The sequence below is a fragment of the Somniosus microcephalus genome, chromosome 5 (genome assembly GCF_052327205.1).
Source record: "Somniosus microcephalus isolate GS21.2 chromosome 5, FLI_Smic_1.0, whole genome shotgun sequence".
Taxonomy (NCBI): domain Eukaryota; kingdom Metazoa; phylum Chordata; class Chondrichthyes; order Squaliformes; family Somniosidae; genus Somniosus; species Somniosus microcephalus.
This window is the reverse complement of record NC_140991.1, coordinates 122,729,527-122,754,215: the sequence shown is the minus strand read 5'-3', so window position 1 is coordinate 122,754,215 and position 24,689 is coordinate 122,729,527. Positions and strand designations below refer to the sequence as shown.

Sequence of the window (24,689 nt, the reverse complement as noted above, 5' to 3'; positions counted from 1 at the left end):
GCTCTGCTTAAGAGCCCAAGGGGTTAATTTATCAAATCATAATTTTCCTTCTGTCACTGTGGGGAAATATTAACTTAAAATTAAGAAACTTAAATTTAATAATGTCCAATATCTTTAAATTTTATTCAATAATACTAAAGTTGTCACTTAGTGAACTTAAACGGCTGTCAGTGAAAAGGGTTAACTCCTTTGCAGGTTTTTAAGCAGGTGGAGCGAAACATTGTCAAGCGCACACAATTGCGTCACTTCACATAAATTTGAAAACCTTTCCCGATTGTAAAAGACAGTTGTGTTTTCACACTTTAACTAAACACGAACAGAACAGATAAAACAAAACAAAATAGCACGTGCTTGCAGAAAACAGTAAATTACATCATATTTCTTATTTTCCTTTCTTCAAATGCCTTTCCAAAATACTGTAAAAACATTGAATATAACTAGAGAAAAATTAGTTTTTCACATTTAAACAAATCAAATTAAATTGCTTTGAAAAATGTCACCCTAGCAACCGCAACGCCAAGGTTAAATCTTAGACTGAAACTTAATCTTTTGTTAAACAAACTTTGTTTTTCTTCTCAGTTTTTACATACCAGCTTAACTTAAATTGTATTAGTTTTTTTTCAATTCTGGGTGCACAATCTTATTCACACATTCTTAAAACTTCCAAAATCCAAGACAAGACAAAAGGTTTAAACGCTTTTAACACAGAGAAGGGGGTGGAGCTAAAACAAACGTAACAGAATCTTTCTTTTAATGACAGACTTTCAGACAAAAGAAATAGTGTAACTTCTTAAACATTCATAGTCAGGAAAACTTTCACACTTTAATACACACTTTCACACAAACTGAAATTCCAGCATTTTTTTAAGGTTCCTTTCATTCAGCAAATCTTGTGTTTTATTTGTCTCGGCACAGATGTTAATAACTTCCATGTCGGTAAAACTTTAAATTTCTCTTTTTTTTCCTCTTTTTAAATCAGCGTCTCAGCAACTTTTCCTGGCTTTCCAAATCCCTGGTTTTTTCCTTCCTTTGCTGAGTTTTCAGATTGGTTAGCCAGGAAATTAGATTTTTTTCCTTCTTTATCTCTCCCTCTCTCTCCTGCACTTTATGCTTAACCACCTGGCTATGTTTCTCTTTTAACTCGTGTTTTTTCTGATTCACACGTTCCTGAATAAAGTTTATCACTTCTTCAAAAGGGACTCGGTCTCCTTTGATTAAACATTTCATCAGTAATACCTGCACTTGCTCCTCACAGGCGCCTCTGTCTAACTTACTCTTATATGCATTAACAAAACTTTTACTAGCCATTTGGTGATTTTCCTAACAGACCTCTAACATCAGTAACTATCGGCGGGCAATTCACGGGCACTCCCCACTCCCCACAGGGTTTATCCCTCCTCAAGAGCAGCAGCTGATCAGGAAGCCACTTTTGAGGTCCGATCTATTACACAATACTAGTCACTTTGTCTTGTCCCATCTGGAGGGTGCCAATTTGTAAGACCTTAATGATCTCTGAGTTCCTGGACAAGACACCAACAGTAACAGAGGGAAGGTAAGGTATGGATCTGTTGATAAATGGGGAATTGGGGTTGTGTTTACTGGCATCGCAGCTGGATGCGTTCACGGACCGCCTGGCTAGAAAGAGGCTGTTTAGGTAGCCTCCTCCCTTCCTCCCCCTCCTCCTCCTCCTGCTGCTCCTCAGCTGGTCACCAAATAGCTGATGGCAAGGGCTGTGCCCTCCTGGTGGCGTGGTTGTGGAGCATGCAACAGACCACCATGAATCTTGACACGCTGAGTACTGCAGGGCTCCTTCAGAGTGGTCCAGGCAGTGGAAGCATTGTTTCAGAATGCCAATGGTGTGCTCTATCGCATTTTGTGTGGCAGCATTGCTTTCGTCGTATGCATGCTGCCCACATGTGCATGGGTTGCGCACCGGAGTCATGAGCCACATCGTCAAAAAATAGCCCTTGTCACCCAGTAGCTACCTCCGGTTTGTCTCGGTGGCTCAAATGCACATGGCACAGTGGACTACCACAGAATGAAGGCATCAGGACTGCTGCAGGATACCAGGCATTGACCTGCATGATTTGTTGCGTATGGCCGCACACCAGCTGGACGTTGAGGGAGTGGAATCCCTTTCGGTTGCAGTACATCTCAGAGTTGACATGCGGCGCCCACAAATCGATGTGCATGCAGTCAATGGCACCCTGTACCTTGGAGAAGCCTGCAATCCTCATGAAGCCATGAGCTCGCTTCGCCTGCTGCTTTCTGGCAAGAGAGAATGAAATGTATTCAGCTCTTTTGGAATACGGAGCCTCAATGACTTTCCTTATGCAACAGTGTACGGCAAACTGGGAGATGTTGCAAATATCGCCTGCTCTAGCCTGGAAGGAGCCTGATGCATAAAAGTTCATCCCCATGGTCACCTACAGAACCACTGGCAATGCGGTCCTTGCCCGACTCTGAGGTTGCAGTTGTGGCTGCAGCAGGTGGCAGATTTCAGTGAGGACGTCCTTATTGAAATGCTGATGTCTGACGCACTGTTCCTCGCTGAGGTTCAGGTAGGTGAATTGCTCCATGAACACCCTGGGTGGATATGGCCTCCTTCTGAGAGCCCTTCTTTCCCTCCTCCTCCTTGTGCCCGCAACTTGTCCTACTCTGTGTCACCTCTGCTCATTGTTCATGTCATGTTAGTCTAAAGGGTATGCCAACTACTGCACCCATGTTTGCGAGCAAGTGGTTTGTGCAAAATCCTTGAAGTCAGGACAAAGTCCTTCAGCACCTGCCATACCACTCCCTGTAGACTTTAGCAACTTTAAAGAACTCTAGAAACCACCAAACACGTCTACAATTGCAGCAAGAGCCAGTAGAAATCAATCGGCAACTAACCTGTAAGTAGTTGATGATCCCTATAAATAGCACTGGTGGGGGTTCCTTCCTGCTGCTGAACGCGTGTTCAGCTGTGCATGTTTAAGAGAGGGCGTTAGCTGAAGCGTCGAGTTCCAAAATGGCAATGCTGCCATCAAATCAGCTTTACACGCTCACGCTGATTGATGTCATGATCTGCTACTCTGCATACTTACAGCAGACGGTTCCTGCGCGTGCACTAACACCCTCACCAAGATGGCGTCCTGCGCAGTTTGCACCAGAAGTGTGCGCGTGTGCCACAGATGCTATTTTGAAGCCAAAACGGCACTCTAAACACTGAAAAAACGGGTGCCAAGGAGCCAAATTTTGTGGCCTATACATTTTAATACAGTACAGTAATCCCTCACTGTAATGCTATAGTTGAGGCCAACAAAGACCTGTGACAACTAAGTGCTTATTATAACCATGGCGTTTATTTCAGTTCATCCAGTTCTGCCCATTAACCAAGCTCTTTAACATAGGTGAAATTGTACTTATAGTGATTTATCTTCAGCGAACAATCATCTCTCTATTGCTGCCACTTTCCACATTTTTAATTACGTACCATTTAAAGTAATGTATAGTTTCCTCCATAAACTGGTTACCTTTATATTCTAAGAGCCTTATTTTTGAGTACAGCACTGTCCGCTTTCAAAATATTTGGTGCAGGATATCAAGCGTCAGGTGCACTCTGCCTTTTTGGGTCCGTTTTGGAGGCCTGCAGTACTGGCATGCACGAGACTCCTAGGCTACTTTATAAGTGGGCCCACACCATAGTTTCGAACATTGGCTGAGATTCCACCAATAGTGTGAGCCTTGCTCATAAAAACTATGGGCAGAGAGGTAGAAAAAAACGAAGGCCTGTTTAATAAGCCTTGTTAAAGGGAGAAGTTAAGTTTTCTCGGGAATTACTTTGTGATGGGCCTTCAATAACCACAAAACTAGAAGTTATAGACTTAAATAAGTTGGCTTTTAATCACTAAGATCAGAGCTAACACCTCAACACGCCGACTGGTTCACAGGAATGAGTCATACAGATCCTGGGATCTTTATGTAAGAGAAGTCAGGGGCGGAGCCAAGAGCCAAGACCTGGAACCTCCCAGGTTAGTCGGGAAAGAGGAAGTGAAACTATACACAGTGGGGGAGGGTAATATACATGAGTGCAAAACGAATACAGGATCAAGACAAACAGATTTCATTACATTCACCCCTTCTATAGATTTAGTCCATCGGGGTGATGTTTCTTAAAAGTTGGCATAAGTGAGTCTTTCAGGAGGTTTTGCAGTTCTCAGTGATCGGCGCAAAGCCGGTTGGGGTGCCTCTAGGGGAGTGGATTCTGGTTCCTCCGCTGTCCGGGCCTCCGCAGTGTCTTCCAGGTTATCTGCAGTGTCCTCCAGGTTAAAGTTGGGTATTGATACCTCTGGGCGTCCTGTCTCTTTGTAGTGTAGGTCTTCATTGGGTAGTCTCCCATCGTTCTCTCCGCTCCCCGAGGGAGCGAGGTCTTTTATGGAAACAGTGTCCTCTCGCCCGTCAGAGTATTCAATATAGGCGTACTGAGGGTTTGCATGGAGGAGCTGTACCTTTTCCACAAGGGGGTCTGTTTTATGGCCTCTCACGTGCTTCTGCAATAGTACTGTCCCCGGAGACGTCAGCCACGTGGGTAGAGATATGCCCGAGGTGGATTTCCGGGGGAAAATGAACATCTTTTCATGAGGGGTAGCGTTAGTGGCAGTACATAACAGAGACCTTATGGAGTGGAGCACGTCTGGGAGGACTTCCTGCCAGCGGGAGGTCGGAAGGCCTTTTGACTTTAAGGCTAACGTGACAGCCTTCCAAACAGTAGCATTCTCCCTTTCCACTTGCCCATTACCCCGGGGGTTGTAGCTAGTGGTTCTGCTAGTGGCTATCCCCTTCGAGAGCAAGAACTGGCGCAGCTCGTCACTCATGAATGACGTCCCCCTATCGCTGTGTATGTAGTTCGGCATGCCAAACATGCAGAATAGATTACAGAGACACTTGATGACCATGGCACTGGTCATGTCTGGGCAGGGAATGGCGAAGGGGAAGCGGGAATATTCATCAATGATATTGAGGAAGTATACGTTACGGTCGGCAGAGGGAAGGGGTCCCTTGAAGTCCAGACTTAGGCGCTCGAATGGCCGTGTGGCTTTGATAAGGTGTGCACGGTCAGGCCTGTAGAAACGAGGCTTGCATTCCGCACAGATGCGGCAGGCTCTGGTCATTCCCCTGACCTCCTCGATGGAGTGGAGCAGATTGCGGGACTTTATAAAATGGTATAGTCGGGTGACCCCTGGGTGACAGAGGTCATTGTGGAGACCCTGTAATTTGTCCGTATGAATGCTGGCACACATTCCCCGCGATAGGGATTCTGGGGGTTCATTAAGGGCTCCCGGCCTGTACATAATATCATAGTCAAACGTGGATAGTTCGATCCTCCACCTGAGTATTTTGTCATTCTTGATTTTCCCCCTTTGTTTGTTATTAAACATGAAAGCCACCGACCGCTGGTCGGTGAGCAGGGTGACACGTTTGCCAGCTAGGTAGTGTCTCCAGTGCCGCACTGCCTCCACTATAGCCTGTGCCTCCTTCTGGACAGAAGAGTGCCTGATTTCAGGTCCCTGAAGGGTTCGGGAGAAGAAGGCCACAGGTCTCCCAGCCTGATTGAGGGTCGCAGCTAAGGCAAAGTCTGACGCATCGCTTTCGACTTGAAAGGGAATGCATTCGTCCACTGCACACACTGCAGCCCTTTCAATGTCCTGTTTAATACTGGTGAAAGCCTCCCGAGCTTCAGCTGATAGTGGGAAGGACGTCGATTTAATGAGGGGTCGGGCCTTATCAGAGTAATTGGGCACCCATTGGGCATAATACGAAAAAAATCCCAGGCACCTTTTTAAAGCTTTGGGATTGTGTGGCAGGGGCAGGTCCTTTAGGGGGCGTAATCGGTCAGGGTCCGGTCCAATTACCCCATCTTCCACCACACAGCCGAGGATACAGAGACGGGTTGTGTTGAAGACACATTTGTCTTCGTTGTAGGTTAGATTCAGCTTTAGGGCAGTTTTTAAAAATCTCGCAAGATTTAGATCGTGGTCTTGCTGGTTGTGCCCGCAGATAGTGACATTGTCCAGATAGGGGTAGGTAGCTTGTAGTTTATTCTCGTCAACCATGCGGTCCATCTCACGTTGGAAGACCGAGACCCCATTTGTTACCTGGAAGGGCACTCTGAGAAAATGGTAGAGGCGCCCGTTCGCCTCGAAGGCGGCGTATGGGCGGTCCTCCGTTCTAATGGGGAGCTGGTGATATGCGGATTTGAGGTCGATAGTCGAGAAGACTCGGTATTGCGCAATCTGGTTGACCATTTCTGATATGCGGGATAAAGGGTAGGCGTCCAGCTGGGTATAAATATTAACAGTCTGGCTGTAGTCAATTACCATCCGTTTCTTTTCGCTATTTTTAACTATGACTACTTGGGCACGCCACGGGCTGGTACTGCATTCAATAATGCCTTCCCGCAGGAGTCTGTCCACTTCCACCTTGATAAAGTGTCTGTCTTCCAGACTGTACCGTCTACTTTTGGTTGCTATGGGCCTACAGTTCGGAGCGAGATTAGCGAATAAAGAGGGCTGGCTGATTTTTAAGGTTGATAGGCCATAGACTGTGAGTGGCGGCTGGGACCCGCCATATGCTAGCGTGACACTTTCGTGGTGGCACTGGAAGTCCAGGCCCAAGATTACATTAACACAGAGTTCTGGCATCACGAGGAGTTTAAAATCCTTGTCGTCCGTGCCTTTTACAGTCAGTGTTACCACACAGTAGCCCAAAATGTCTGAAGTGTGGGGCTTAGCAGCCATAGCAATTCTGCTCCGTGTAGGGGTTACCGTTAATGAGTGCCGCCGTACCAGGCTAGGGTGGATAAAACTCTCGGTACTCCCACAGTCAATTAAACATTTTGTTAAATTCCCGTTTACCTGTATGTCCATCATGGATTTTGTCAACGGGTGTGGCCTGGATTGATCCACCGTGATCGAAGCCACTGTTGGGCCCTGGGCGGCCGTTGAGTCGGGAAAAGATGGCGGATCCCAAGATGGCAGCCCGCACAGCACGCACGAGTTGGTGACGGAGTTGGAAATCGGATTCCCCCTGCAGACTTTGCTAAAATGCCCCTTTTTCTTACATTTGAAGCATATAGCGTCCTTCGCTGGGCATCGTTGTCTGGGGTGCTTGGCCTGGCCGCAGAAGTAGCATTTCGGGCCTCGAGATATTGCCGCTGTAGTCGGACTCCTGGGTGAACTTCTGTGTGGGGACTCCGGCGGCGTAGAGCTGGTCTGAGACCTGGATGGGGAAGATGGCTGATTCCAAGATGGCGGCCCCCTCGGCGCGCACGAGGTGGTGAGGGCCGCATGGCCGGAAGAATAAGAGTCAGAGTCTCTCTGGGCCACGTCCAGCGATCGCGCAGTGGCCGCTGCCTTTTTTAAGTCCAGGACCTCCTTCTCCAGCAGTCTCTGCCGGATATAATTCGATTTGAGGCCCGTGATGAAGGAATCGCGGACCAATTAGTCAGAGTACACGTTGGCCGTCACGGCCTTGCAGTTACAGTCCCGGACCAGGTCCTTTAGGCCCTGTAAGAAATCGTCCATTGATTCCTCTGGTCGCTGCCTGCGTGTAGCCAGCAGATGTCTGGCGTACACTTCGTTTACCGGCCTCTGGTATTGGGCCTTCAGGATAGTGATGGCCTCCATGTAAGAGGTGGCGTCCCGGATGAACGAATAAATCTGATGACTTACGTGAGTAGTCAGTAGACTCAGTTTATCTACCTCGCTAGCGGATGAGGCCCCCGCAAAGAGTTCGAAGCATTTGAGCCAGTGTCCAAATTGATTTGATGCTTCAGCAGAATGTGGATCCAAGTCCAGATGCTCTGGTTTTAGGAGTCGATCCATCCTAGTATTCTTTAGTGATTAAAATTGATGGGCCTTCAATAACCACAAAACTAGAAGTTATAGACTTAAACAAGTTGGCTTTTAATCACTAAGATCAGAGCTAACATCTCAACACGCCGACTGGTTCACAGGAATGAGTCATACAGATCCTGGGATCTTTATGTAAGAGAAGTCAGGGGCGGAGCCAAGAGCCAAGACCTGGAACCTCCCAGGTTAGTCGGGAAAGAGGAAGTGAAACTATACACAGTGGGGGAGGGTAATATACATGAGTGCAAAACGAATACAGGATCAAGACAAACAGATTTCATTACACTTTGTTTTTTAGATATTCTTGATTTTGTTGGGAAGGCTTCCATCTTTATATACTTTTTTTCCATCAAGGCTTTGCTGCATTATTCCTGATTTGACTCTGACATCACACTTTACAAAGAGGTGAAGATGGATATTCCTTTAGGGGGAGGGGGGATTCCAAACAGATTTTCTTAATTGAGATGAAGAAGAGGAGTTCATGAAGGGGCAACAAATGCCAGGTGCAGATGTATGGGACCTGCGCCTGGACATGTCAAAGGATTCCTTTCTTTATCATATCTGTTTCACAGGATACGCGGCCAGTTGTACCATTTACTACCCAATGATCTGCACACAGCATCTGAAATAGGGACAGTTCTTCCTGTGGAAATGAAGGTTACCACAGTGTGAAGCTTTCATGCCACTGCATCCTTCCAAACCACCCTTGGAGACATCTGCCACAACAGGCAGTCTGCAGTTCACACATTTATTGGGAAAGTGAAAACTACTATCGAGGCAAAAGGCAGCACTTACAACATTTTTTCTGTGAAAAGAAGGCATCAGATGGACAGAATACACAGTTTTTGCTGGATAGCAGGGTTCTATTGTGTGCAAAGAGTCAGACATGGAACCTATGTGGCCATCAGGACTCTTCAGATCAACTCCATTGTTTTCATGAAGAGAAAGGGTTGGTAATTAATTTAACCAGCAGAAACATCTTCATGCCATCCAGAAGAAACCGACGAGCTGACTCAGGAGACCTGTAGCTCACCAGAATTATTCAGATGAGGCCTGAAGCCCAATTTAAAGTGAACCTTAGGTCTCCTGCTTCTGGTGCTGCCGCAAGTATGTTGGCCATTTTGGGCCCGAAAACAAGCCTAAACAAATTTCTCCCCCACTCTCACTTTCAGTAATGGCATCTGCAGACAATTTAGTGCTCTACACTGTGCACACAATATACACTTAAACTAACCCGCAAGGGGGAAAGGGAGGGCAACCAAAAAAAGAAATAAGAGGTGCAAAGAGACAATACGAGAATAGATTGGCGGCTACAACAACTTGTATTTATGTAGCGCCTTTAACATAGTAAAAGTCCCAAGACGTTCGCAGTAGCCTTATCAAACAAAATTTTACATCGAGTCACTTAAAGAGATATTGGCCCAGAATTTGCAGTCAGCAGCGAAGTGAAGGCCCTGACGTAAGGTCCGCACAAAGATCTCGGGTTCTCTGTGTCGAGAGGCTCGGGTGTTCCAAATTTCAATTCAAATCAATGGAGTATAGTGAGAATCCCATAGAGCGAGCTGCTGTGACGTCAACAAGCAATCTAAGCAAACAATCATAGAAACATAGAAAAATAGGAGCATAGAAAAATAGGAGCAGGGCCTGCTCCGCCATTCAGTATGATCATGGCTGATCCTCTATCTCAATACCATATGCCCACTCTCTCCCCATACCCCTTGATGCCTTTTGCGTCTAAATATCTATCTCCTTCTTAAATACATTCAGTGACTTGGCCTCCACAGCCTTCTGTGGTAGAGATTTCCACAGATTCACCACCCTCTGAGTGAAGAAATTTCTCCTCATCTCAGTCCTAAATGTCCTACCCCATATCCTTAGACTGTGACCCCTTGTTCTAGACCCCCCAGCCAGGGGAAACATATTCCCTGCATCCAGTCTGTCTAGCCCTGTCAGAATTTTATACGTTTCAATGAGATCCCCTCTCATTCTTCTAAACTCTAGTGAATACAGGCCTAGTCGACCCAATCTCTCCTCATACGACAGTCCTGCCATCCCAGGAATCAGTCTGGTAAACCTTTGTTGCATTCCCTCTATGGCAAGTATACCCTTTCTTAGGTAAGGAGACCAAAACTGCACACACTACTCCAGGTGTGGTCTCACCAAGGCCCTGTATAACTGTAGTAAGACATCCTTGCTCCTGTACTCAAATCCTCTTGCAATGAAGGCCAACATACCATTTGCCTTCCTAACTGCTTGCTGCACCTGCATGTTTGCTTTCAGTGACTGGTGTACAAGGACACCCAGGTCCCTTTGTACATCAACATTTCCCAATCTATCACCATTTAAATAATACTCTGCCTTTCTGTTTTTCCTACCGAAGTGGATAACTTCACATTTATCCAAGTTATACTGCATCTGCCACGTATTTGCCTATTCACTCAACTTGTCTAAATCGCCTTGAAGTCTCTTTGCATCCTGCTCACAACTCACAATCCCACCTAGTTTCGTGTCATCAGCAAACTTGGAAATATTACATTTGGTTCCCCTATCCAAATCATTGATATATATTGTGAATAGCTGGGGCCCAAGCACTGATCCCTGCGGTACCCCAGTAGTCACCGTCTGCCACCCCGATAAAGACCCATTTATTCCTACTCTCTGTTTCCTGTCTGTTAACCAATTTTCAATCCATGCCAGTATATTACCCCCAAACCCATGTGCTTCAATTTTGCACACTAACCTCTTATGTAGGACTTTATCAAAGGCCTTCTGAAAATCCAAATACACCACATCCAGTGGTTCTCCCTTATCTATTCTACCAGTTACATCGTCAAAAAACTCCAGTAAGTTTGTCAAACACGATTTCCCTTTCATAAATCCATGTTGACTTTGTCTAATCCCGCTGATATTTTCTAAGTGTCCTGTTATCACATCCTTTATAATAGACTAGTGTAGGAATGTCTAGTTCCTATCAAGAGACTGAGGTCGACTCAGGCGATCAAACAAATGATGTTTAATGTAAAACTAATTGAGTTTAACAAACAGTTGCAAGAGAACTACGAATACAGGTCCAGTCAGTTCGGAGGCTCCATGAGGACTGCTTGGGCGGTCCCATGGCTGGTGTCATGACGTCATCACGTTTTTCCCGCCGGTGGGGGATCATGTGATGAACGGCGTGACGTCATCGCGTTTGCCCGCGCTCTTAAAGGGACCGCGCTGTGTACATGCAAACAGTATATACAAAGATACAGACTCAGGCTGTAGCTAACATGTTGTTAAAGGGAATTATATACATTTGATCGGAGTCCCTTAGTGGCTCCGCCACATGCACCCCCCCAGAATTGTCTTTAACAGAAAAAGTGAAACGGCGAGGAGGCCTGACAAGCCTGTCAGAGCGACTTCTGTACCCTTGGAGTGGAAGCTGCTGGACGGCGGGCGGGCTGGCGGGCGGGTGCGTTTGATCTGGCACGGCAACTGTGGGCGGTCGGCCACGTTTTGGCGGCTGTGTGGTCTCGACCGGGCAGTCAATGTCCAAGTGTGCCGGCTTCAACCGGTCAACCGAAATGTGGTCCGGTTTACCTCCGATATCCACCGAGAAAATTTTGTCTCCCAGCGCTAGCACACGGAAAGGACCAGTGTAAGGGGCCTGATCCTGCTCCTATTTTGTGTGTCTAATTCTGTTAGATTCAGGAGATGGTTCTGTGATAGTGGATTGGCGGTTCGGATCAGATCAGCCATGATCTTATTGAATGGCGGAGCAGGCTCGAGGGGCCGATTGGCCTACTCCTGCTCCTATTTCTTATGTTCTTATGTTCTTATGTTGAGTGGATCCCGATGAGCGTCGTGGCAGATGAACACATATTCGGCGTTCTTCAGCTCTGCTGGGACGTGGGAGCTCTGAAAGCCGTGATGCAATGTTGGTACTGGTGCAAAACACCTGGCTGCCTCCTGGTGGCTGGTGAGTTGATTGGATGCGGACCATGGCTCTGTTGGAGTCGGAAGGAAACCCCCTGGTACGCGTAGCGGCTGGCTATAGACGAGCTCTGCCGAGGACGAGCGAAGATCTTCCTTGGGTGCCGTGCGAAGACCCAACAGGACCCATGGTAGCCTGTCCACCCATCCAGCGTCTTGGAGGCTGGCCCTTAGTGCGGCTTTGAGCGACCTGTGAAACCGTTCGCACAGGCCGTTCGCCTGTGGATGGTAGGCTGTGGTGTGATGTAGCTTGATGCCGAGCCCCTGATCCACTGCGTTCCAGAGTGCAGAGGAAAATTGCAGTGCAAGATCAGAAGAGATGTCCGCTGCTACCCCGAAACGGGCGACCCAAGAGGAGATGAATGCCCTGGCTACGTCTGCTGAAGTGGTGGATGACAAGGGAACTGCCTCTGGCCATCTAGTGGTGTGGTCTACCATCGTAAGGATATATGTAAACCCATGAGAAGGTGGAAGTGGCCCCACCAGGTCCACATTCACGTGATCGAACCGTCGCTCCAGAACAGCGAAGGTGGCCAATGGAGCTTTGACGTGACACTGCACCTTGGCCTTTTGGCAGACCACGCAGGTGTTGGCCCAGTCGCAGACATCCATATGCATGCCCCGCCAAACGAACTTGGACGACATCAGCCTTTGCGGGGCCTTCATGCCAGGGTGTGACAACCCGTGTATGGCGTCAAACACTTTTCGGTGGCAGGCGACCGGCACGATAGGGCGAGGATCTCCTACGGAGACGTCACAAAGTAGCATGGTGCCTGCGGCAAGGAATTTGACATCGGCCGCTTGGAGGCTAGAGGGGCTGGTTCGGTAAGCTTGCACCTCTGGATCCGAGGCTCAGTTCAGTTCAGTTCAGTTCAAATGCTTTATTGGCATGAAAGTTTACAGAGAACCATATTGCCAAAGCTTACATAGCAAAAAGGTACAGTTTTCCAACATTCTGTAGGTGTCAATCGATTTGACATTTGTTGGGTATATACAATATTACTTTTAAACAATATTAATTTTAAACAGTCTTTCTACTTCATTTGGTACGTTCAATATTAATTTTAAACAGTCTTACTTTTAAACAGTCCTCAGGTTGTGACATGTTGTTACATATTTAGCCCCAAGGTATGGTCTGTCTCCTTCTCCTAGGACTAATCTCAATTTTGACAGATCATCCAATTCCTTGAAATCTGGGGTTGTTTGGCTTAGCTTGTTGAATAATATGTTTCTTGATGTGTTGAATTTTTCGCATTTTAGGAGGAAATGCATTTCTGTTTCAACCTCGCCAGCCAGACATTGATCGCATATTCTATTCTCTCTAGGCTGCCAGGATTTCTTGTATCTGCCTTTTTCAATTTCCAGTTGGTGGTCGCTTAGTCTGTACCTGGTGAGGGTCTGTCTCTGTTTTGTGTCTCTGATGGTCGTGAGGTAGTCTGCCAGTTTATATTCTCTTTTTAGGGCCATGAGCCATGATCCGCAGCCATGAGGGCATAGTCGATGCCGAGCTGGACTGCCTGAACGGTCGCGCGGGAGAGGCAATCCGCCACCAGGTTGTCTTTACCGGCCACGTGCTGAATATCAGTAGTGAATTCAGAGATAAACGTTAACTGACATTGTTGTCGGGCTGACCACGGCTCGGCAGTCTTAGCCATAGCGAACGTTAGTGGCTTATGGTCTACAATAGCAGTGAAAGGACAGCCTTCCAGGAAGAACCGGAAATGGCGGATGGCCAGAAAAAGAGCCAGCAACTCCCGGTCGAAGGTACTGTACTTCCGCTCGTTTTGCCGTAATTGACGGCTGAAGAACGCCAGCGGTTGCCACCTTCAATTTACCCACTGTTCCTGCACTGCGCTGATGGCGTAGTCTGACGCGTCGGTGGTGAGGGCGATGGTGGCATCTGGCAGTGGGTGCGCCAGCATGGTTGCATTGGCGAGTGCGCTTTTTGTGTCAACGAACGCCCGGTCCATGTCGACCGTCCAGCTTACCGGATCCTTGCCAGACTTGCCCTTGAGGGCCTCATACAGGGGCTGCATGAGCAGAGCTGCCTTAGGTACGAAGCGGTGGTAAAACTTTACCATCCCGAGAAACTCCTGCAGGGCCTTGATGGTCTGCGGGCGCGGAAAGGATGTCACCACCTCGACCTTTGCTTGCAAAGGCACCGCTCCCTCCGATGTGATGCGATGTCCCAGGAAATCAATGTGGGGCAGACCAAACTGACACTTGGCCGGGTTGAGAATCAGGCCGTGTTGGCTGAGGCAACGAAAGAGGGTGCGTAGGTGCGCGATGTGTTCCTCCTTATTTCGACTGGCCACGAGGATGTCGTCTAAATAGACGAAAAGGAACTTGAGGTCCCGCAGCACCGAGTCCATGAGGTGCTGGAAGGCCTGGGCAGCGTTCTTCAAACCAAAAGGCATCCTCAAAAATTCAAAAAGGCCAAATGGGGTGATGACTGCGGTCTTCTGCACGTCCTGCGGGTGTACCGGGACCTGGTGGTGGCCTCGGAACAGATCCACTTTGGAAAACACGGTGTTCCCAGCCAAATGGGCAGAGAAATCCTGAATGTGGGGGATCAGGTATCGATCCGGAGTGGTAGCATCATTAAGTCGCCGATAGTCGCCGCATGGCCGCCATCTGCCGCCAGGTTTCGGTACCATGTGAAGAGGCGAAGACCAGGGACTATTGGACTGGCGAATAATCCCCAGGTGTTCCATCGTAGTGAACTCCGCCTTCGCGACCGCCAGCTTGCCGGGTTCGAGGCGCCGGGCCCGCGCGTGGACCGGGGGGCCGGTGGTAGTGATGTGGTGTTCCACACCATGCTTCGTGGCCGTAGAGGAGAACGTAGGTCTGGTCAGGTCCGGAAATTCACCGAGCAGGCGCGCGAACTCGTCCGGAGTTGGGAAAGCGCAGGAGATGGTGCGCGACATGGGGGTACCACGGTGGCAAGGAATGGAGTGAAACGTGGCCGCATTGATCAGCCGCCGGTTCCGCACATCGACCAGGAGGCCGTTGGTGCACAGGAAATCCGTGCCGAGGATGGCTTGTGAAACCCTGGCCGTAACAAATTCCCAAACAAATCGCTGGCCACCGAAGCACACCTGGACCCGCCATTTGCCGAAGGTCCGGATAGCTCCGCCATTAGCCGCTTCGAGTGAGAGGCCGTGCCTCCCAGCTTGAACATCAATAGCGGACACGGGTATAATGCTGCACTGTGCGCCGGTGTCGCATAGGAATCGCCGACCAGAGATGGAATTGGTTATGAACAACAGCTTGCCAGAATTTCTGATTGCCATCGCAGCCACGGGGCACCCGTCAGACCTGTTCTTCTTTTGCCGGGGTTGCAGTTGTTTTTTGTTTTTGGGAGAGAAGCTGCAGGGAGGGCGGCAACATCTGGCTTTCACGCCAAACCGCGCGTGGTAGGAGCACAGCCCTGAAGGTTGAGGAGCTGGGGTGGCGTCTGTGGGGGATGGGCGCCTCGTGGCAGCGCAGTACTGCTGCATCACCGCGAAAATCTTGTCCGCTTCGGCAGCAAGCGCTGCGCAGTCTGTGACTTCGGACCTGGCCAGGGCAGCTTGTACTTGCTCCGGTAACTGACTGAGGAAGAGCTCCCTAAAGAGGAAGCATTCCGGTTCGGAGCCAAGGAGCGTGAGCATTTGGCTCATCAGCTCAGATGGCTTGGAGTCCCCGAGGCCGGGCATAGCGAGCAGTCGCCGGGCGCGCTCTGACTTCGTGAGCCCGAAGACCTGTAACAACCGCGCCTTGATAGTTTCATACTTGCGGTTGTCCGGGGGGTTCACAAGCAGGCTGACGATCCGTGACGCGGTGGAGCTGTCGAGTGCAGAGACCACGTAAAAATATCGGGTCTGATCCGCAACGATGTTCTGTAATGCAAACTGGGCTTCGACATGGATGAACCACACGGTCGCTTGTTGCTCCCAGAATTGCGGTAGCTTCAATGCAACGCCGTTTGATTCCATGCTTCATTCCTTCTGCGAAAACCGTTCGCAAAAGTCGGGGTCACCAATGTAGGAATGTCTAGTTCCTATCAAGAGACTGAGGTCGACTCAGGCGATCAAACAAACAATGTTTACTGTAAAACTAATTGAGTTTAACAAACAGTTGCAAGAGAACTACGAATACAGGTCCAGTCAGTTCGGAGGCTCCATGAGGACTGCTTGGGCGGTCCCGTGGCTGGCGTCATGACGTCATCACGTTTGTCCCACCGGTGGGGGATCATGTGATGAACGGCGTGACGTCATCGCGTTTGCCCACGCTCTTAAAGGGACCGCGCTGTGTACATGCAAACAGTATATACAAAGATACAGACTCAGGCTGTAGCTAACATGTTGTTAAAGGGAATTATATACATTTGATCGGAGTCCCTTAGTGGCTCCGCCACACTAGTATTTTCCCTACTACTGATGCTAGGCTAACCGGTCTGTAGTTTCCTGTTTTCTCTCTCCCTCCTTCTTTAAATAGTGGGGTTACATTTGCCACCCTCCAATCTGCAGGAACTGTTCCATAATCTATAGAATTTTGGAAGATGACAACCAATGCATCCACTATTTCCATGGCTACCTCTTTTAATACTCTGAGATGCAGATTATCTGGCCCTGGGGATTTATCAGCTTTCAGTCCCATTAATTTCTCCAGCACTATTTTTTTAACATACTAATTTCCTTAATTCCTCCTTCTCACTGGACCCTTGGGGGGGAAAATTCGGTGTTTTGCACCTCCCATTAGCGCCCTAAGAGTATTGGATGACTTCAAGTTTACAGAGGGTAGAATGTGGGATGCCGGCCAGAAGTGCGTTGGAATAGTCAAGTCTAGAGGTAAAAAGTCATGGATGAGGGTTTCAGCAGCAGATGAGTTGAGGCAGGGGCGGAGTCGGGCAATGTTCCAGAGGTGGAAATGTGCGGTCTTAGTGATGGTGTGGATATGTGATCGGAAGCTCATCGCGGTGTCAAACATGACACCAAGGTTGCTAACATAACCTCCTAGAACATCCTTAAATTCTAGTGCTGTGATGAAACCCTTTAATAATATTGCCATGTCACCTTACATGCGTAGAACATTATTAGGCAAAGAGTGAGGTTGGATTTCAGGAAGTTGTTTTTGTAGTCATTGTCCTCTGAAACAGATTATCAAAGCATGCAAAAGGGAGCCAGACAGATTCCTGAGAGAGGAGGACATTTCCAGTTATAGATGGTAAATTTCAGGTCTGCTGGGACAATGAAGAATTATGGGCTACCACGGTCTCCTGGAGCATAATTGCCTAAAGGAATTGGAAAGAAATTTCCTAGATATTTCCCCCCAAATTAGCTTTCAGGTTTTTTCTCTTGTCTTTTGGCCTTTCTCGAAAGATTGCTCTAGAGTCAATGGTAAATGTGTCTGTGTCGTGTCTAGATGAACATAGAAACATAGAAGATAGGAGCAGGAGTAGGCCATTTGGCCCCTCGAGCCTGTTCCACCATTTAATGAGGTCATAGCTGATCATCCAAATTCAGTGTCCTGTCCCTGCTTTCTCCCCATAGCCCTTGATCCCTTGAACAGAATGGCCTTTTCTCCTCCTTTTGTATGTTTATGTTTAACTCACCTCCTGTAATTTGGAGTTTCCCACTGTCTCTCTACCTCCTGTTTGACAGCACGAACCGACTGCTACCTCTGTTGCCCTGCACTTCGCCTCTCTAATCACTCAGTACCAAAGTAGATCATTGTCTGTGGTAGTTCATTACAGCACCTTCTTGGACCATGTCCTGTTCTTCCTTTCCAAACATTGCAGTTCCAACAACTCCTTCCCACTGCATCCTTCTATTTAATATAAACATTAACAGTGACTTACAGCTAGCCAGAGCACATTCCTTCAACACTTTATTTCCACTTCATCTTTACATTACGAACATTCAGACTAAATTCTGTTAAGTCAATATACCTTTTATTCTAAATTGGTATGGAGGAGAAAAGAGAGAAAGAGTGAGGGGACTTGGAATTTTGTGTATCAGTGCTCACTTTACTGCGTAATCATGTGCAGCCCATTCAGCAGTTTTGACGTGTATACGGCCACCAGCTCTAAAAGGTTGGACATCCCTACTCCAACATCTGTTAAGAGCTGTTAAAACCTATTGTAAATGATTGGTAAATTCTGTTCTGGTGTGAAGCCTACAGTATTGTATATATGTAATCAAAGGTTAAGGTCTACAAGGTTAATCAATATTGATATCTGAAACCCAGATCATAACACTAATGAATTATTCAGTCCAGCGACATCATGGTTTGCTATTGATATCAGCTTAAGAAGCATGGCTGCGAGAAAGTTGGCAGAGAACAGCTGAAATCCTATTCTAACTTGTCCAGCCCTAAATATAAAATTTAATAATTCAGGCTCATTTTCAGCATAAGAGTTCTTCACTTTTTATTCATAACTTAACAACAAAATATTTAATTTGGTTTGTAAGGTTGTATTCATGATGGTAGTATTCTCAGAACATGTAATTTGCTTTGTTTTAAAAGCATTTATTTACATCATGCATAGTGTAGGAGTTATGATACAAATTTGATACAGGAGAAATTGCTTGTTAAGGACTTGTTAATGACTGTGAAGGCCTATGTTAAGAAATGTGTAGTTTTGTGTGGTGGAAACAAAGGGGTGCATTTTCCTCATGTTGCCCCACCTGATTGGTTATTGAATTATACATGTACAGTATAAATAGACAGGGAGATTCCCCTAGTAGACAGTATCAAGAAAGACAGGCTTACTTATTGCATTCTTGAAATGTAATGTACAAATTTGTGTATTTCTGTAGAATTAGGTCGATCTGCAGAGGCTTCAATTTTCCTTTATTATGGAGCAGATGTTTCTTTCCGTCTCCTTTGTCAACAAAGTACAGACTGTAATCTGTCTTTTCAGGCACAAGACCACCGACCGTCGGTTCCTGCATCCGCACATCCTAAAGAAACTCCTCCACTTTGGTCACATCTGTTTGTTTGTAAGTGTAATGTACAAATTTCCTGTGGGTGCCAAGTTGTTTTGATGGATGAATATGTATAACCTGGTGTCAGCCGATCCAGTATATGATGCCATTTACATTGGCACAGAAGGTTTTGTATGTGAATGGGAGCCAATCAGATTTTTCTGTAACTCCATTTGATCCTTCTCCTCAGCTGAAAGGATGAAAGCAGCCTGCAGATGACAGTTTTCAGTGTTGCTGCATTGCTGCTGTGTTTGGCAAAGTTTTATCCCCTAAGCTGCACTAGGCTTGTTGGAAATAAGTCCTCAGGTCCCTTAAGTGCAAAAACTGCAATGTGGCCCCTTTTAATTGGACTTTCAATCCCAGATAAAGATCTTAATTGATGCTTTCTGACATCTTGAACACATTTCTGTTGGTAAAAACATGTAACCTCCATTCTCAATGACATACATTAACCTGTGCAGTGTTTGAAAGTCCTTATACTGTCACCCTAGTTGAGAACTTGTGCTAAATGGTTACTGTTACTATCTACTATATCTAGTTTCTTAATTGCCTTTCTTAACAGCATTGTTAAGCACATGTCTGGAACTTTCATATCCTGTGCTTATGTGCAAATAATTAACTGTGTTTCATCAGAATTAAGTATCAATATTATTCTTGTCTTGTTCAGTGTTCAACATGGATTGGTAAGGTAGCTCATCAAAGTTATAAACCATCAAGTACTAAGTACATATTTATTTCAAATATTTAAATTTATACTTCAGCTTTAAGTCTCTTTTTATGCTTGAAAAGAGTAAATGGAATGTTCGTAGTCAGAAGTTATAACTAATAGGACATACAGTTTATGAGCACACTCATTTTAATATAGCAGGTTTCAGAAATGCCTCCGATGGGGAGCTCTCCCACTGGATGGAAAATGTTGCAAAATTTAAAGGCTTGCAGGAGCTTAAAAGGGCAGGAATCATCACTATCGCATTTGGAGCATAGAAGAAACTTGATTTTCTTGAAGGTACTGTGGCATCTCCCAGGGTACTTCCCAGGAGGAAATGGGTGCAATCCATAAATCCTTGAATTGGGAATCCTGCCATCTGTAAATTTGCAGTGCCCCCCTGTATCCACCGTGCATTGACAAGGAGGTAAAAGGCTGGATTTTCCCCCAGGGTTGTATCACAGCCAGAGTTGCGTTGAGGTAGGCCTTCTGCCCGCTGTCCTAATTCTGACCCATTTAGTTATGTCATGGCAGGCTCCCAGCAGTAAGTCTGCTTTAAGTGGTGAGCCCACCACTGCAAAGATGGAAAATCCAGTGGTGCTGCAACACCGGAAAGAAGAGGAGAAACAGTTAAAAAGGACAGAAACCTCCTTTAAATTATTATAAAACGCGCTTACTGAATCCAAATCTCAGATATCAGACCAGATCCTCTCCCTCCTTTGCAAATGCAGGTACACGTGCTTCTGTCTATATATTCTGGTGTGAGGTGTCAGCTGATGGAGGCTCCTCCTGTGCTATGTGGGAAGTCAGGGACACTTTTGGTGTCCAGGGCGAACACGTGTACAGGAAGTGTCTCCAGCTGCAGCTACTCAAAATCCGTGTTTCGGATCTGGAGCTGCGGCTGGTGTCACTGTGCGTGGCTGAGATCTACGTGGATAGCACATTTAACAAGGTGGTCACACCGCAGGTAAAGAGTGCACAGGCAGAAAGGGAATGGGTGACCACCAGACAGAATAAAAGTACTAGGAAGGTAGTGCAGGAGTCCCCTGGATCCATCTCCCTCTCCAACAGATTTTCCGTTTTGGATACTGCTGGGGGAGATGGTTTCTCAGGGGAATGCAGCAAGAGCCAAGTCCGTGGCACTACGAGTGGCTCAGCTGCACAGGAGGGGAGGAAAAAGAGTGGGAGAGCAATAGTGATAGGGGATTCCATCGTAAGGGGAACAGATAGACGTTTCTGTGGCCGCAGACATGACTCCAGGATGGTATGTTGCCTCCCTGGTGCCATGGTCAAGGATGTCACTGAGCGGCTGCAGGACATTCTGAAGGGGGAGGGTGAACAGCCAGGGGTCATGGTCCATATCAGTACCAACGACATAGGTAGAAAGAGGGACGAGGTCCTGCAAGCAGAATATAGGGAGCTAGGAAATAAATTAAAAAGCAGGACCTCAAAGGTAGTAATCTCAGAATTACTCCCAGTGCCACGTGCTAGTGAGAGCAGAAATAGGAGAATAGACCAGATGAATGCATGGCTGGAGAGATGGTGTAGGAGGGAGGGATTTAAATTCCTGAGGCATTGGGATCGATTCTGGGGAAGGTGGGACCTGTACAAACTGGATGGATTACACCTTGGCAGAACTGGGACCAATATCCTCGCATGGGGGTTTGCTAGTGCTGTTGGGAAGGATTTAAGCTAGCTTGTCAGGGGGCTGGGAACCTAAGTGTGGACCCAGAATGGAGAGAAACAAAGCTGGAAGTGCAAGTTAGAAAAATAGACAGCAAAACTAGTAGGGAGCAGAAAAAAAAGGCCAACAGTAAAGAGGGTCAAAGTGCAGAAAAATATTAAACAGGCAAAGTTGAAGGCACTTTATCTAAATGTACGTAGCATTCGCAACAAGGTGGATAACTTAATGGCACAAATAGAAGTAAATGGGTATAATGTAATTGCCATTACAGAGACATGGTTGCAGGGTAACCAAAGCTGGGAACTGAATGTTCCAGGGTACTCAACATTTAGGAAGGACAGACAAAAAGGAAAAGGAGGTGACGTAGCACTGTTAATAAGGGATGAGATCGGTACAGTGGAGATAATAGATCATCGCTCGGCAGATCGTGATGTAGAACTGGAATCAGTTTGGATGGAGCTAAGAAACAGCAAAGGGTGGAAAAAATTGGTGGGAGTTGTGTATAGGCCACCAAACAGTAGTGGTAATGTAGGGCACAGTATCAATCAAGAAAGTAGAAGTGCATGTAACAAGGGCAATACGGTAATCATGGGGGACTTTAATCTACATATTGATGGGGCAAATCAAATTACCACTAATGGTGTGGAGGATGAATTCTTGGAATGCATGAGAGATGGTTTCCTGGATCAGTATGTGGAGGAACCAACTGGGGAACAGGCTATTCTGGATCTGGTACTGTGTAATGAGAAAGGGCTAATCAATAATCTTGTGGTAAAGGGGCCTTTAGGGACAAGTGACCATAATATGATTGAATTTTGCATTAAGTTTGAGAGTGATGTAGTCCAATCTGAAACTAAGGTCTTCAATCTAAACAGAGGAAACTACAAGGGTATGAGGGACAAGTTAGCCATGGTAGATTAGGAGACTACACTAAAAGGTATGAAGGTGGACATACAATGGCTAACATTCAAGGAAATAATGCATAATTTGCAACAAACATATATTCCTCTAGGGCATAAAAACCCAAAAGGAAAAGTCATCCAACCATGGTTAACAAAAGAAATTAAAGCTAGTATTAAGTCAAAGGAGGAAGCTTATAAAGTTGCCAGAAAAAGTGGTCAGCCTGAGGATTGGGATTTTTTTAGAAATCAGCAAAGGGGGACCAAGAAATTGATAAAGAAAGGGAAAATGGAATATGAGCGCAAACTAGCGAAAAATATAAAAATGGATTGTAAAAGCTTCTCTAGGCATGTGAAAAGGAAAAGACTGGCGAAGGTAAATGTAGGTCCTTTACAGTCAGAGACGGGAGAATTTATAATGGGGAATGAGGAAATGGCAGAGAAACTAAATAAATACTTTGTTTCTGTCTTCACGGAGGAAGACAAAAAAAAACTCCCGGAAATATGAGAAAACTAAGGGTATGGCGAGAATGAGGAACTTAAATAAATTACTATTAGTAAAAAAACAGTACTAGCAAAATTAATGGGATTAAAAGTCGATAAATCCCAAGGACCAGATGACCTACATCCTTGGGTTTTGAAAGAGGTGGCCATTGGGATAGTGGACGCATTGGTTGTCATCTTCCAAAATTCTATAGATTCTGGAATGGTTCCTGCAGATTGGAGGATAGCAAATGTAACCCCGCTATTTAAGAAAGGAGGGAGAGAGAAAATGGGGAACTATAGACCTGTTAGCCTCACATCAGTAGTTGGGAAAATGCTGGAATCTATTATAAAGGATGCAATAACTGGGCACTTAGAAACTAATAGTAAGACTGGGCAGAGTCAACATGGATTTATGAAAGGGAAATCCTGTTTGACAAACCCATTGGAGTTCTTTGAGGATGTAAATAGTGGAGTAGACAAAGGGGAACCAGTAGATGTGGTGTATTTGGATTTTCAGAAGGCCTTCGATAAGGTCCCACACAAGAGGTTGGTGAACAAAGTTAGGACACATGGCATTGGGGGTAGCATGGATTGAGAATTGGTTAACAGACAGAAAACAAAGTGTAGGGATAAACGGGTCTTTTTCAGGATGGCAGGCTGTGACTAGTGGGGTACCACAAGGATCGGTGCTTGGGCCCCAGCTATTCACAATCTATATCAATGACTTGGATGAGGGGACTAAATGTAACATTTCCAAATTTGCTGAAGATACAAAGCTAGGTGGCAGTGCCAGTTGTGAAGAGGATGTGAAGAGGCTTCAAGGGGATCTCAACAGGCTCAGCGAGTGGGCGAGAACATGGCAGATGGAATATAATGTGGATAAATGTGAAGTTATCCACTTTGGTAGAAAAAACAGAAAGGCAGAGTATTTCCTAAATGGTGAAAGATTGGGGAATACAGATGCTCAAAGGAACCTGGGTGTCCTTGTGCATGAGTCACTGAAAGTGAATGTGCAGGTGCAGCAAGCCATTAGGAAGGCAAATGGTATGCTGGCCTTCATTACAAGAGGATTTGAGTACAGGAGTAAAGAAGTCTTATCCAATTATACAGGGCCTTGGTGAGACCACACCTGGAGTACTGTGTACAATTTTGGTCTCCTTACCTAAGGAAGGATACACTTGCCGTAGAGTGAGTGCAATGAAGGTTCACGAGATTGATTCCTGGGATGCCAGAGCTGTTGTATGAGAAGAGATTGAGTAAACTAGGCCTGTATTCTCTTGAATTCAGTAGAATGAGAGGTGATCTCATTGAAGCATACAAAATTATTACAGGGCTTGATAGGGTGGATGCTGGGAGAATGTTTCCCTTGGCTGGGGAGTCTAGAACCAGGGGCCACAGCCTCAGGATAAAGGGTAGGCCATTCAGGACTGCGATGAGAAGAAATTTCTTCACACAGAGGGTGGTGAATCTTTGGAATTCTCTACCCCAGAGGGCGGTGGAGGCTCAGTCAATGGGTATATGCAAAACAGAAGTCGATAGATTTCTGACTAGTAAGGGCATCAAGGGATATGGCGATAGGGCCGGTGAATGGAGTTGAGGCAGAAGATCAGCCATGATCTCATTGAATGGCGGAGTAGGCTCGAAGGGCCAAATGGCCTACTCCTGCTCCTATTTCTTATGTTCTTATGTTCTTATATGCCTCTGCTACTACCTCACCAGCCTGGCTTCCCTCTAGTTGAAGTAGAGCAGAAAGGCCAGTAATTATACTGGGATTCTGATATATCAGGTCCTAGCCTTCTCTGCCATTTTCCATGGGGCCATGTTTGAGGCAGAACTTCGGTTTTCCCGCCCAAACAAGGTCACCCATATTACAGGAGGTGTGAATGGGGACAAGAATCCCAGACCAGGGGTTTGCTTATTTTCAGCCTGGTGAAACAGCCAGTACACCCAGTGACAGGAAATGTATCAGCTGCTGCAGGGGAGCAAGTGGGGCTCATCTGGGGGTCCAGGTTTGGGACATGGCATGGAACCCCCAAAATTTTGTCTTATTCAGAGATTTTCATCGGCCAACTCAAAGTGGGG

The 24,689-nt window shown here is 46.5% G+C and overlaps 1 protein-coding gene across 9 annotated transcripts in view; it reads left to right on the top strand.

The window, feature by feature from the left end:
* Positions 1–24,689, top strand: part of LOC147117288 (poly(rC)-binding protein 3) — a 676,376-nt gene that overhangs the window by 368,103 nt on the left and 283,584 nt on the right. For 6 of the 9 annotated variants that reach the window (XM_085988142.1, XM_085988144.1, XM_085988139.1 and 3 more), the window contains one exon: positions 18,769–18,847. The exons of the other annotated variants lie outside the window; for them this stretch is intronic. The gene's annotated coding sequence lies outside the window, so the exon portion shown is untranslated. The remainder of the gene's footprint in view (positions 1–18,768; positions 18,848–24,689) is intronic. 9 annotated transcript variants of the gene reach the window in all.